The sequence below is a fragment of the Symphalangus syndactylus genome, chromosome 7 (genome assembly GCF_028878055.3).
Source record: "Symphalangus syndactylus isolate Jambi chromosome 7, NHGRI_mSymSyn1-v2.1_pri, whole genome shotgun sequence".
In the NCBI taxonomy this organism is placed as follows: Eukaryota; Metazoa; Chordata; class Mammalia; order Primates; family Hylobatidae; genus Symphalangus; species Symphalangus syndactylus.
In genome coordinates, this window is record NC_072429.2 from 63,407,744 (window position 1) to 63,422,224 (window position 14,481).

At 43.3% G+C, this 14,481-nt stretch overlaps 1 pseudogene; it reads left to right on the top strand.

Moving 5' to 3' along the window:
• Positions 1-9,805: 9,805 nt before the first annotated feature.
• Positions 9,806-9,940, top strand: LOC129487097 (uncharacterized; annotated as a pseudogene).
• Positions 9,941-14,481: the final 4,541 nt, after the last annotated feature.

Here is a 14,481-nt window from a genome sequence, read left to right on the forward strand (position 1 = left end):
AAGACACTGTCAAGAAAGTGAAAAGACAATACACAGAATGAGAGAAAATATTTGCAAATAATATATATAATAAGGATCTAGTATCCAGAATACATAAATACTATTATAATTCAATAAAAAGACAAATGGTACAATTTTAAAATAGGCAAAGGACCTGAAAAGACATTTCTCCAAAGAAAACATACAAGTGGCAAATAAGTTCATGAAAGTGATTATCAATACCGTTAGTTACTAGGGAAATGCAAATCAAAACCACAATGAAATACCACTCCACACCCACTAGAAAGACTACAATCAAAAAGACAGACAATAACAAATCTTGGCAAAGATATGGAAAAATTGGAACCTTCATGAGTGGCTGGCAGGAATGTAAAATGGTGCAGCCACTGTGGAGAACAGTTTGGCTGTTCCTCAAAAAGTTAAACATGGAATTACCATGTGTATTAGTCCGTTTTCACACTACTGATGACGACATACCCGAGACTGGGAAGAAAAAGAGGTTTAATTGGACTTACATTTCCACATGGCTGGGGAGGCCTCAGAATTACGGTGGGAGGCAAAAGGCACTTCTTACATGGCAAGGGGCAAGAGAAAAATGAGGAAGAAGCAAAAGCGGAAACCCCTGATAAACCCATCAGATCTTGTGAGACTTATTCACCATCACGAGAATAGCATGGGAAAGACTGGCCCCCATGATTCAATTACCTCCCTCTGAGTCCCTCCTACAATACGTGGGAATTCTGGGAGATACAATTCAAATTGAGATTTTGGTGGGGACACAGCCAAACCATATCATTCCACCCTTGGCCCCTCCAAATCTCATGTCCTCACATTTCAAAACCAATCATACCTTCCCAACAGTCCCCCAAAGTCTCATTTCAGCATTAACCCAAAAGTCCACAGCCCAAAGTCTCATCTGAGACAAGGCAAGTCCCTTCCGCCTATGAGCCTGTAAAATCAGAAGCAAGCTAGTTACTTCCTAGATACAATGGGGTACAGGTATTGGGTAAATACAGCCATTCCAAATGGGAGAAATTGGCCAAAACAAAGGGGTTACTGGACCCATGCAAGTCTGAAATCCCGCAGGGCAGTCACATTTTAAAGCTCCAAAATGATGATCTCCTTTGACTCCAGGTCTCACATCCAGGTCACGCTGATGCAAGAGGTGGGTTCCCATGGTCTTGGGCAGCTCCATCCCTGTGGCTTTGCAGGGTACCGCCTCCCTCCTGGCTGCCTTCCTGGGCTGGTGTTAAGTACCTGCGTCTTTTCCAGACACACGGTGCAAGCTGTTGCTGGATCTACCATTCTGGGGTCTGGAGGACGGCGGCTGTCTTCTCGCAGCTCCACTAGGTAGTGCCCCAGTAGGGACTCTCTGTGAGGGCTCTGATCCCACATTTCCCTTCTGCGCTGCCCTAGTAGAGGTTCTCCATGAGGGTCCCACTCCTGCAGCAAACTTTTGCCTGGGCATCCAGGCATTTCCATATATCTTCTGAAATCTAGGCAGAGGTTCCCAAACCTCAGTTCTTGACTTCCGTGCACCTGTAGGTTCAACACCACATGGAAGCTGCCAAGGCTTGGAGCTTCCATCCTCTGAAGCCACAGCCCGAGCTCTACGTTGGCCCCTTTCAGCCACAGCTGGAGCGACTGGGACACAGGTTACCAAGTCCCTAGGCTGCACACAGCACGGGGACACTGGGCCTGGCCCATGAAACCACTTTTTCCTCCTGGGCCTCCAGCCTGTGATGGGAGGGGCTGCCATGAAGGCCTCTGACATGGCCTGGAGACATTTTCCCCATGGTCTTGGGGATTAACATTAGACTCCTTGCTACATATGCAAATTTCTGCAGCCAGCTTGAATTTATCCTCAAAAAATGGGTTTTTCTTTTCTACTTCGTCATCAGGCTGCAAATTTTCTGAACTTTTATGTTCTGTTTCCCTTTTAAAATGGAATGCTTTTAACAGTACCCAAGGTACCTTTTGAATGCTTTGCTGCTTAGAAATTTCTTCTGCCAGATACCCTAAATTATCTCTTTCAAGTTCAAAGTTCCACAATTCTCTCAGGCAGGGGCAAAATGCCTCCAGTCTCTTTGCTAAAACATAACAAGAGTCACCTTTGCTCCAGTTCCCAACAAGTTCCTCATCTCCATGAGACCACCTCAGCCCAGACTTTATTGTCCATATCACTATCAGCATTTTTGTCAAAGCCATTCAACAAGTCTCTAGGAGGTTCCAAACTTTCCCACATTTCCCTATCTTCTTTTGAACCCTCCAAACTGTTCCAATCTCTCCCTGTTACCCAGTTCCAAGGTCGCTTCCACATTTTCGGTTATGTTTTCAGCAACGCCCCACTCTACTGGTACCAATTTACTATATTAGTCCATTTTCACGCTGCTAATAAAGCCATACCCAAGACTGAGAAGAAAAACAGGTTTAATTGGACTTAATAGTTCCACATGGCTGGGGAGGCCTCAGAATCATGGCAGGAGGTGAAAGGCACTTTTTACATGGTGGCCACAAGAGAAAAATTAGGAAGAAGCAAAAGCGGAAATCCCTGATAAACCCATCAGATCGTGTGAGACTTATTCACTATAATGAGACTATTGCAGGAAAGACTGGCCTCCATGATTCAATTACCTCCCCCTAGGTTCCTCCCACAATGCATGGGAATTCTGGGAGACACAATTCAAGTTGAGATTTTGGTGGGGACACAGCCAAACCATATCACCATGTAATTCCATTCCCAAGCATATACCCTAGATAACTGAAACCAGGGACTCAAATTCTTGCACTCTAATGTGCACAGCAGCTTTATTCACAATAACTCAAAGGTAGAAATAGGCCAAATGTTCATCAACAAATGAGTGGATAAACAGATGTGATATATACATGCAATGGAATATTATTTAGCCATCAAAAGGAATGAAGTACTGGTTCATGTTACAACATTGGATGAACCTTGAAAATATATTAAATGAAGGAAGCCAGACACCAAAGAGCACATATTGTATGATTTCATTTACATAACATATCCAAAATAGATAATTCTATAGAGATAGAAAGCAGATTAATAGGCCGGGAGTGGTGGCTCATGCCTGTAATCCTAGCACTTTGGGAGGCTGGGGCGGGTGGATCATCTGAGGTCAGGAGTTCGAGACCAAATTGGCCAACATGGTGAAACCCCATCTCTACTAAATACAAAAATTAGCTGGGTGTGGTGGCAGGCACCTGTAATCCCAGCTACTCAGGAGGAGGCTGAGGCAGGAGGCAGGAGAATTGCTTGAACCCAGGAGGCAGAGGTTGCGGCGAGCTGAGATCACGCCATTGCACTCCAGCTTGGGTGACGAGCGAAACTCCGTCTCCAAAAAAAAAAAAAAAAAAAAAAGAAAGCAGATTAGCAGTTCCCAGGGGCTGGAGACAGGGAGAGGTGAATACAGACTGCTTAATGGGTATTAGTTTCCTTTTGGAGTGATGAAATGCTTTCGAACTAGATGGAGGAGGTGGTTGCACAACACTGAGAATGTGTGATATCCTGCTGAATTGTTTTCAGTTGTCAACTTTATGGTATACGAATTTCACCTCAATGTTTAAAAAACTTCTGTGAAGATGAAATGTCTTTTACCTTGTTTCCTACAGCCTTTCTTTGCTTTTTTGTTCCAAAAAGGTCTTTGAGATCTCTGTAATGCAATGCTTCCTTCAGGCACAGCATCCTGCGGCACGCTGCTCCCTTTGCACAGAAGGACTGCTCTCATCATCTCACTGGGCTCACTCTTAACCCTCGTTTTGTCACTTCTCAAGGAAGCCTTCCCCGATTTCACTTACTAAATCAGATTACCTTCTTGTATGCAGTCATGTCCCACATAAACACCATTTCTAGCACTTATCTTCATTGCAATTTTATATTCATTTGCATGAACAACTCTGCTTTTAGACTATCAACTGCATGAGGGCAAAGACCATGTATTGTATTCACCATGGAAGACCCAGAATTTGGGACTTAGGAGGTACTCGATAAACAAGCCTTGGAATGATTAATCAAATAAATATTTGAAAATTATCTGCACAGCGCCTTGTAGGCCAAGCAGGGCGGATAATCTGAGGTCAGGAGTTGGAGATCAGCCTGGCCAACATGGTGAGGCCCTGTCTGTAATAAATATACAAAAATTAGCGGGGTGTGGTGGCACACACCTGTAATCCCAGCTGCTCTGAAGGCTGAGCCAAGAGAACTGCTTGAACTTGGAAGGCAGAGGTTGCAGTGAGCTGAGATCGAGCCACTTGCACTCCAGCCTAGGCAACAGAGTGAGACTCCATCTCAAAAAAGAAAAAAAGTTCAAACATAGAATAACCATATGACCCAGCAATTCCACTCCTACTACCCAAAAGAATTGAAAGCAAGAACTCTTGGCCAGGTGCGGTGGCTCATGCCTGTAATCCCAACATTTTGGGAGGCCGAGTCAGGGGGATCACCTGAGGTCAGGAGTTCGAGACCAGCCTGGCCAACATGGTAAAACCCTATCTCTACTGGAAAAACACAGAAAATATTAGCCGGTCATGGCGGCACATACCTGTAATCCCAGCTACTCGGGAGGCTGAGGTAGGAGAATCGCTTGAACCTGGGAGCCGGAGGTTGCAGCAAGCCGAGATTGCACCACTGCACTCCAGCCTGGGTGACAGAGTGAGACTCTGTCAAAAAAAAAAAAAAAGGCAGGAACTCGAACTTGAAAACCAATGTTCAGAGCAACATCAACCACAGCAGCCAAAAGATGGAAACAACCTAAATGTCCCTCAACAGAGGAGTGAATAAACAGAATCTGGTATATACATATGATGGAATATTATTCAGTCTTAAAACGGAAGGAAATTCTGATACGTGCTCAAGATGAGTGAAGCATGACATTATGCTAAATGAAATAAGCCGGTCACAAAAGGACAAATACTTATGATTCAATTTAAATAAGGTTATCTAGAGTAGTCAAACTCATTGAAAAGGAAAGATGAATGGTGGTTGCCAGGGACTTGCGGAGGGGAGGAAGAAATAGGGAGTTGTTGGCCGGGTGCAGTGACTCACGCCTGTAATCCCAGCACTTTGGGAGGCTGAGGCAGGTGGATCGTCTGAGGTCAAGAGTTTGAGACCAGCCTGGCCAACATGTTGAAACCCCGTCTCTACTAAAAATACAAAAAATTAGCCAGGCATGGTGGCAGGCGCCTGTAATCTCAGCTACCAGGAGGCTGAGACCGGAGAATCACTTGAACCGGGAGGCGAAGGTTGCAGTGAGCCGAAATCGTGGCATTGCACTCCAGCCTGGGTGACAGGGCGAGAATCCGTCTCAAAACAGAAAAAAGAAAAAGAAAAAGAAAAATAAAAAGAAAAAAAAGAAATAGGGAGTTGTTTGTTTAAAGGAGTATAGAGCTTCCATCTTGCAGAGTTTCCATCTTGCAAGATGAAAAAGTTCTGGATATCTGCTGCACAACAGTGTGAACGTACTTAACACTATTGAACTGCACACTTAAAAATGGTTAAGATGGTATTTTTTGTGTGATTTTGTTTGTTTGTTTTGAGAAGAGTCTCCCTCTGTCTCTCAGGCTGGAGTGCAGTGATGCAATCTTGGCTCACTGCAAACTCCACCTCCCAGGTTCAAGGGATTTTCCCACCTCAGCTTCCCAAGTGGCTGGGATTACAGGCGCCCGCCACCATGCCCAGCTAATTTTTGTATTTATAGTAGAGACGGGGTTTTGCCATGTTGGCCAGGCTGGTTTTGAACTCCTGACCTCAGGTAATCCGCCTGCCTCAGCCTCCCAAAGTGCTGGGATTACAGGCATGAGCCACCACATCTGGTCTTGTGTGATATGTATTGTACCATAATTAAAATTGTTTTAAATTTAAGAATGAAATTTTGATACATGCTGTCATATGGATGAACCACATGAACTAGGTAAAATAGGCCAGACACAAAAGGACAAATATCATATGGTGCCACTTATATGAGATACACAGAATAGACAAATTAATAGACAGAAAGTAAAATAATAGTTACAAAGGGCTGGGGCAGGAGAAAATGGAGAGTTACAGTTTAATTGAATGGAGTTTAGGTTTGGAATGATGAAAAAGTTCTGGAAATGGATAGCGGTGATTGATGCATAACCTTGTGAATGCACTTAATGTATATCATGCACTTAAAGCGACTTAATGTACACTTACGAATGGTTGAAATTGTACATTTTGTGTCACGTAAATGTTACCATAATAAAAACATTTAAATCATTTTAATGTACTATGTGTATATAACAACTGTTTGTCTAGTATCCAAGAACATAGGCCAGGTGCAGTGACTCACACCTGTAATCCCAGCACTTTGGGAGGCTGAGGCGGGCAGATAACCTGAGGCCAGGAGTTCGAGACCAGCCTGACCAACAAGGTGAAACCCCGTCTCCACTAAAAATACAAAATTAGCCAGGCGTGGTGCATGCCTGTAATCCCAGGTACTTGTGAGGCTGAGGCAGGAGAATCGCTTGAACCCAGGAGGCAGAGGTTGCAGTGAGCGGAGATCATACCACTGCACTCCAGCCTGGGTAACAAGAGCGAAACTTCATCTCAAAAAAAAAAAAAAAAAAAAGAACATTGTCTCTGGAGCCAGTTGACTTGGGTTTAAATCTTAGCTCTAATACTTCTTTCGAGCTAGATGTCCTCGTATTAAATACTTGACCTTTCTGTGCCTCAATTTTTTTCAACTATAAAATGGCATAAATAAAAGGGTCTGGTGAGGATTGAATAAGAACAGATAAAGCTTTTAAAACTTCCTGTATATATGGATGCTCAATAATCATCAGAATTATCTTTATAAAATTTCAAGTATATAGAAGAATATGAAGTCTCTTACATACAAATGGCCAAGAAGCTATTCTTGTTCCACATGTTCCACATCATTATTAGTGAAATGCAAATCAAACCCACAATGAGAAACCATTTCACACCCACTAGAATGGTTATCATCAAAAATGCAGATAATAACAAATGTTGGCAAGGATGTAAGAAACAGGAACATTCATTGCTTGTGGGGGAGTAACATGGTGCAGCCACTTAGGAAAACAATTTGGCAGTTTCTTTAAAAGTCAAACATGGGTCGGGCATGGTGGCTCACACCTGTAATCCCAGCACTTTGGGAGGCTGAGGCAGGTGGATCACTTGAGGCCAGGTGTTCGAGACCAGCCTGGGCAACATAGTGAAACCCTGTTTCTACTAAAAATACAAAAAAATTACCTGGGCTATGGTGGCGCGCACCTGTAATCCCAGGTACTCAGGAGACTGAGACACGAGAATCACTTGAACCCTAGAGGCAGAGGTTGCAGCGAGCCAAGATGGTGCCACTGCACTCCAGCCTGGGTGACACAGTGAGACACTGTCTCAAAAACAAAAAAAAAAAGTTAAACATAAATTTTCTAGTCTACTCAGCAATTCCACTGCTAAGTATCTTCCCAAGAAAAATAAAAACATGTTCACATAAAGACTTGCAAACATATGTTTACAGTAGCATTATTTATAATAGCCCCACCATGGCAACAACCCACATGTCCACCAACTGATGAATGCATACACACTCCACACGATGGAAAGCTAGTTGGCCATAAAAAAGAATGAGGTACTGGAACATGCCACCACATGGATAACTTTCAAAACATTATGCCAAGTGAGGTCGAGCATGGTGGCTCACGCCTGTAATCCCAACACTTTGGGAGGCTGATGCAGGTGGATCATCTGAGGTCAGGAGTTCAAGACCAGCCTGACCAACATGGTGAAACCCTGTCTCTACTAAAAATATAAAATTAGACGGGTGTGGTGGCATGTGCCTGTAATCCCAGCTACTCAGAAGGCTGAAGCAGGATAATCACTTGAATCCAGGAGGCAGAGCTCGCAGTGAGCCAAGATCACACCACTGCACTCCAGCCTGGAGACAGAGCGAGACTCTGTCTCAAAAAAAAAAAAAAAAAAAAACTTGATTTATGAACACTTACAGAGGCATTTATGTGTCAGGCATTATGGTAAGTGCTTTACAAACATTGACTTCTTTCAATCTCCTTAACCATATGCATTAGGATTAATCATCCCCCATTTTTCAGATGGTGAGACTGAGGCAGAGATGTTAAGTAACCTATCAAGGTCACACAACTAGTCTTGGCGTCTGAGCCCAAGTAAACTGCTCCAGGTGGCTCTGCAAACTGGCTGAGCTTTGTGTCTCCCCGCAAATAACCTCACTGAGTCTCCCAAACACAGAAGCACAGAGGTGGGTATGATTATCTCCATTTCACATGTGAGACAGATGAGAGCACAGCAGTTATGTGATGTGCCCAAGGTCACACAGCTGCTGTCAGAGTCTGGATTCAAATCCAGGTTTGGTGACATGGAAGCTGTGCTACTTCAACCATGCTATGTCTCTTCAGTAAAGCATCAAAATGCAGCCATTCTGGAATCTGTATGAACATCAGAGAGCGCACTTTTTTCTCTGACACCAACTAAATTGGGTTACACTGCTGTTATCTGACATCTTCCCCGGCTGTGGTAGAGCCACAGTCATTGTCAAAGAATAGAGAGTAGCATTTTTAAAAAAGAAAACCCAGGAACTCAATAGACAAGAAATCCCTAGCAATTATTTCTCTAAGGAGTTAAAAAATATTTTAAAATCCATATTAACTCAATGGATTGGATGAAACTAGCCACGTATACTGGAAGCCACATACCATGAGAGGACTAAAATCTAGACTGAAGCATTCTTACTTTTATTCTTAGATTTCCAAGTACTATGAACCCTTAACAAGATAACAATACCATCTGCTAGCACACTCTCTGCCCCATTATCCTCGTACACTGCAGAAGGGCCATGGTATATCAGCATCATAGAGCCCAGTATTGCTGCGTAGTTACAATGAACTTGAGTCTTCCGGCTGTACAGCAATTTGAGGATTAACTTTATTAAACAGAATGGACAGATTTTGTGGAACGTGCCTGTTTTGGCTGAGAACTTATCTGCACGATTCTAATATTGAGACCAGGATACAGCTGTTTGTGACTAAGCCCATGCTCACTGAGTGAGTACTATCTGAGCATTATTCATCACCAGACATCTGTTTCCTGTTTTCGTTCTTCCCTTTATCATTCTATCCCAATTTCCTTTCACCTGTAGGCCACCTAAGACAACCACAGTGAAAAGTCTAATGTTTGACTGTCTCTTTTCCCTTCCATAACTGTTGTTAGGATAGTGTAGTCATTCTACTTGGAGGATGGGGGAGGGAACCCAAGGGTCACTCTGAGCCTGGAAGGCTATTGCCTGTGCGGTCTATCTTTAGGTGACTAACTTCCTCCCTTGTTCCCCATTAAGAACTTTTCCTGTTGAGGCAGTACCAGCCCCTCCAAACGTACAATTGTGAACTGAATCACAAAAGGAAAACCTCCTGCGGCACAAATAAGGCAAGGCAGTAACTTACCTAAAGCAAAGCCAGTACACTCTGATATGAAAAAAATGGAACCTCTTACATGAATACAGAACACAGGATGTGTTTAAATTTAAGGAAGTTCATTTCTATGCAAATAGGCTGAGGTCAAAGAAGTTTTCCTCAGCCCAAGGCAACATCTTTATCATCAGTGTATTACAACAGACTTTAGAGGTCATTTTACACAGTCCTCATATTTTACAAAGCTTGTCACTGTATTTTACGGTCTAAAAGATGAAGTGGTTTGTCTAATGGATTCCATTTTAAATGGCTTAAGAATTAGAGAGCGCAGTTTAAATACCCCAATAATAAATACTCAGAAAATGTGTTGTACGAAAGGAGAGAAGGTTAGCCCTCCCCTTAACAAAGATAGAAGAGGCCCTCGGGCCTGATAACACAGAGTTCCTGGCATCTCACTATGTTTTTAACTTCATCTCACTGTATTCTAAGATTTCTTTTTTTTTTTTTTTTAATCTCAGCTCACTGCAAGTGATTCTCCCAAGTTCAAGTGATTCTCCCACCTCAACCTCCCAAAGTAGCTGGGATTATAGGCACACACCACCACACTCAGCTAATTTTTGTATTTTTAGTAGAGATGGGGTTTCCCCATGTTGGCCAGGCTGGTCTCGAACCCCTGACCTCAGGTGATCCGCCCATCTCTGCCTTCCAAAGTGCTGGTATTACAGGCGTGAGCCACCACGCCTGGCCAAAAACACATTCTTTGTACCTTGGCGCTTTTCTTAGCAACCTTCTTTGTATCTTATCCTCTCTTTTCCTCTGTATGTTATATGCGAATATGACTTTGGAAATATTTAAGGCCCGGCACGGTGGCTCACGCCTGTAATCCCAGCACTTTGGGAGGCTGAGGCGGGCGGATCACGAGGTCAGGAAATCGAGACCATCCTGGCTAACATGATGAAACCCCGTCTCTACTAAAAATACAAAAAAAAAAAAAAAAATTAGCCAGGTGTGGTGGCGGGCGCCTGTAGTCCCAGCTACTCAGGAGGCTGAAGCAGGAGAATGGCATGAACCTGGGGAGGTGGAGCTTGCAGTGAGCCGAGATCGTGCCACTGCACTCCAGCCTAGGCAACAGAGCGAGACTCCATCTCAAAAAAAAAAAAAAAAAAAAAGACACTTGTAAAATATTTAACATAGGAAGATGGCTTTATTATTTAAAATGTTTATTAAAAGCAGGCATAGAAAAAAGTGAATGTTTCTTCTCAGATGGTTTCCTGTGCTTTATCATTGTTACGGGAAAGGGGTCCTGATCCAGACCCCAAGAGGTTCTTGAATCTTGGGCAAGAAAGAATTTGGGGTGAGTCAGTCCATAAAGTGAAAGCAAGTTTATTAAGAAAGTAAAGGAGGCTGGGCGCAGTGGCTCACTCCTGTAATCCCAGCACTTTGGGAGGCCGAGGCAGGTGGATCACGAGGTCAGGAGATCAAGACCATCCTGGCTAACACTGTGAAACCCCGTCTCTACTAAAAATACAAAAACTTAGCCAGGTGTGGTGGCGGGTGCCTGTAGTCCCAGCTACTCAAGGGGCTGAGGCAGGAGAATTGCTTGAACCTGGGAGGCGAAGATTGCAGTGAGCTGAGTTCATGCCACTGCACTCCAGCCTGGGCAACAGAGCAAGACTCCATCTCAAAAAACAAAAATAATAGTAATAATAATAAAGGAATAAGAGAATGGCTACTCCATAAGCAAAGCAGCAGCATGGGCTGCTGGTTAGCTATTTTTATGGTTGTTGATTATATGCTAAACAAGGGGTGGATTATTCATGAGTTTTCTGGGAAAGGGGTGACCAATTCCCAGAACTGAAGGCTCCTCCCCTTTTTAGACCATATAGGGTAACTTCCTGACCTTTCCATGGCATTTGTAAACTGTCATGGCGTGGTGGAAGTATCTTTTAGCATGCTAATGCATTATAATTAGTGTATAATGAGCAGTGGAGATGACCAGAGGTCACTTTCATCATCTTGGTTTTGGTGGGATTTCGCCAGCGTCTTTACCACAACGTGTTTTATCAGCAAGATCTTTGTGACCTGAACCTCGTGCCAACCTCCTATCTCATCCTGTGACTCAGAATGCCTAACCACCTGGGAATGCAGCCTAGTAGGTCTTTTACCCAGCCCCTGTTCAAGATGGAGTCCTGTGGTTCAAATGCCTCTGACATCATCACTCTTCAAAAGTACTTTGTAAATCAAGATTAATAATCAACCTATTGGCTATTATATAACTTACTGAACCTAGCATTCCAGATGGTATAGAATTAAATAATTCTGTACTTTTCCTGTGTTTGTCTATGTTAAGTCAATTAACTTCAGAGTTGAGGTTTCAATACCAACACAGGTGACAGTTACCTTGCTGGTTGTCTAATACGTCTACTCTCTTATGCACCCATTGTAATAGAATTTTTCAGTTCAGCTCAGAAGCGGCCAAAGTAAAGGCTTCAACCCCCTTCGAAATAATGGGACTGCATCCAAGTTCTGGCCAATGGTATATAAACAAGAGTTTTGTGTGGAAACGTCCTTAGGAAAAGCAGGCTTGCTCTTTGCCTACTTGGATCATGAAAATGGGCATCTCACTCTAGGAATGAGGGTGCCTCGGGATGAGACTTTGTGGAGCAGATCCAGCAACCAGCCCTCAACTGATCACAGCTCTTCATGCACAAGAGAAAAACTATCTCATTCAAGCACTGTGATTTGGGGATCCTATCAATGGAGCCAAAATGAATGCTAACGCACCAGCTCCGTCACTTGGGTCTCCGAAAAATAAAAGCATGTTTAAAATTTTTGCCTGTCCTTTGAAATTCACAGGATTTCGTGTTATTATAGAAGATGGTTGGCTGGGCGCAGTGGCTCACGCCTGCAATCCTAGCACTTTGGGAGGCCGAGGCGGATCACCTGAGGTGAAGAGTTCAAGACCAGCCTGGCCAACAGAGTGAAACCCCGTCTCTACTAAAAATACAAAACATTAGCCAGGTGTGGTGACGGGCACCTGTAATCCCAGCTACTCAGGAGGCTGAGGCAGGAGAATCATTTGAACCCGGGAGGCAGAGGTTGCAGTAGCTGAGATCACACCAGTGCACTCTAGCCTGGGCAAAAAGAATAAAACTCTGTCCCGCACCACCACCCCCCCCAAAAAAAAAAGATGGTCCCAGTCATGATTCTTTACAAATCCTAGGTTCTAAGGAATCATTTAATAACAAGTCAATTATATAATCCTGGATAAAAATTTGAAAGAGGCCAGACACTGTGGCTCACACCTGTAATTCCAGCACTTTGAGAGGCCGAGGCTGAGGTCAGGAGTTCGAGACCAGCCTGGCCAACACGGCAAAACACCGTCTCTACTAAAAATACAAAAATTAGCTGGGCATGGTGGCACATGCCCATAATCCCAGCTACTCAGGAGGCTGAGGCAGGAGAATCACTTGAACCCAGGAGGCAGAGGCTGCAGTGAGCTGAGATCGTGCCATTACTCTCCAGCCTGGGCAACAACAGAGAAACTCCGTCTCAAAAAAACAAAAAAAAAATTGAAAGATAATCTTGGTACATAAGTTATTTTGTAAATAGAATCTCAGAAGAGCAATATATGAGATCAATAAGCAAACAAAATAAATATTGCATTGTTGAGGTTTTCAAATTTTTTTATTTTTAAGAAAATAACTAGCCAGGAATCATTTTATTTATACTGTGGAAGAATTATGAATTATTCAAGATCAATCTTTAATTGCCCAATGTAAATTAAACCTTCATATGATTTGGATACAAAGTATCTTTCAGAAGCTAAATAATCATACTAACTGCTCTCTTGAGGCCCAGATGCAGAGGTTGCAGTGAGCTGAGATTGCACCACTGCACTCCACCCTGGGCAACAGAGGGAGACTGCCTCAAAAAAAAAAAAAAAAAAAAAAAAAAAAAAAAAAAAAAAATCCTTACTAACTGCTGAATCTTTTACATTAACTAAGCTTAATTCTCACATTATCAATTGTTTGCATTGCTCATATAATATTTGAACCATTTTTTCAAAATCATTTGTAATGACTGAAAGATGAAGGTCTCCTATGTCTGAGATAGGTAAAAGTGTATCAATTAATACTAGAACACTTACCTTCTTCAAGAAAAATGTTAATGGCTTAATCATGATTGTCTACTTTTGAGAGACAGGACTCGCTGGATTTCCTAGGCAGACTAGGAATTCCTAAGCCTAGCTGGGGAAGGTGACCACACCTACCCTTAAACACAAGGCTTGTAACTCAGCTCACACCCAACCAGTCAGGTAGCAAAGAGGGCTCACTAAAATACAAACTAGGCTAAAAGCAGAAGGTAAAGAAATAGTCAAATCATATATCGCCTGAGAGTACAGGGAGAGGGACAATGATCGGGATATAAACCCAGGCATTTGAGCAGGAAGTTGGCAACCCCCTTTGGGTCCCCTCCCATTGTATGGGAGCTGTTTTCATTCTATTAAGTCTTGCAACTGCATACTCTTCTGGTCTGTGTTTGTTACAGCTCGAGCTGAGCTTTCGCTCACTGTCCACCACTGCTGTTCACCGCCATCCCAGACCCACCGTTGACTTCCACCCCTCTGGATCCAGCAGGGTGTCCACTGTGCTTCTGATCCAGCGAGGTGTCCAATGCCGCTCCCAATCAGGCTAGAGGCTCACCCCATTGTTCCTGCATGGCTAAGGGACCAGGGTTCATCCTAATCGAGCTGAACACTAGTCACTGGGTTCCACAGTTCTCTTCCGTGACCCCTGACTTCTAATAGAGCTATTAACACTGACCGCATGGCCCAAGGTTCCATTCTTTGGAATCCGTGAGGCCAAGAACCCCAGGTCGGAGAACAAAAGGCTTGCTGCCATCTTGGGAGTGGCCGCCATCATCTTGGGAGTGAAACTCCGTCTCAAAAAAACAAAAAAAAAATTGAAAGATAATCTTGGTACATAAGTTATTTTGTAAATAGAATCTCAGAAGAGCAATATATGAGATCAATAAGCA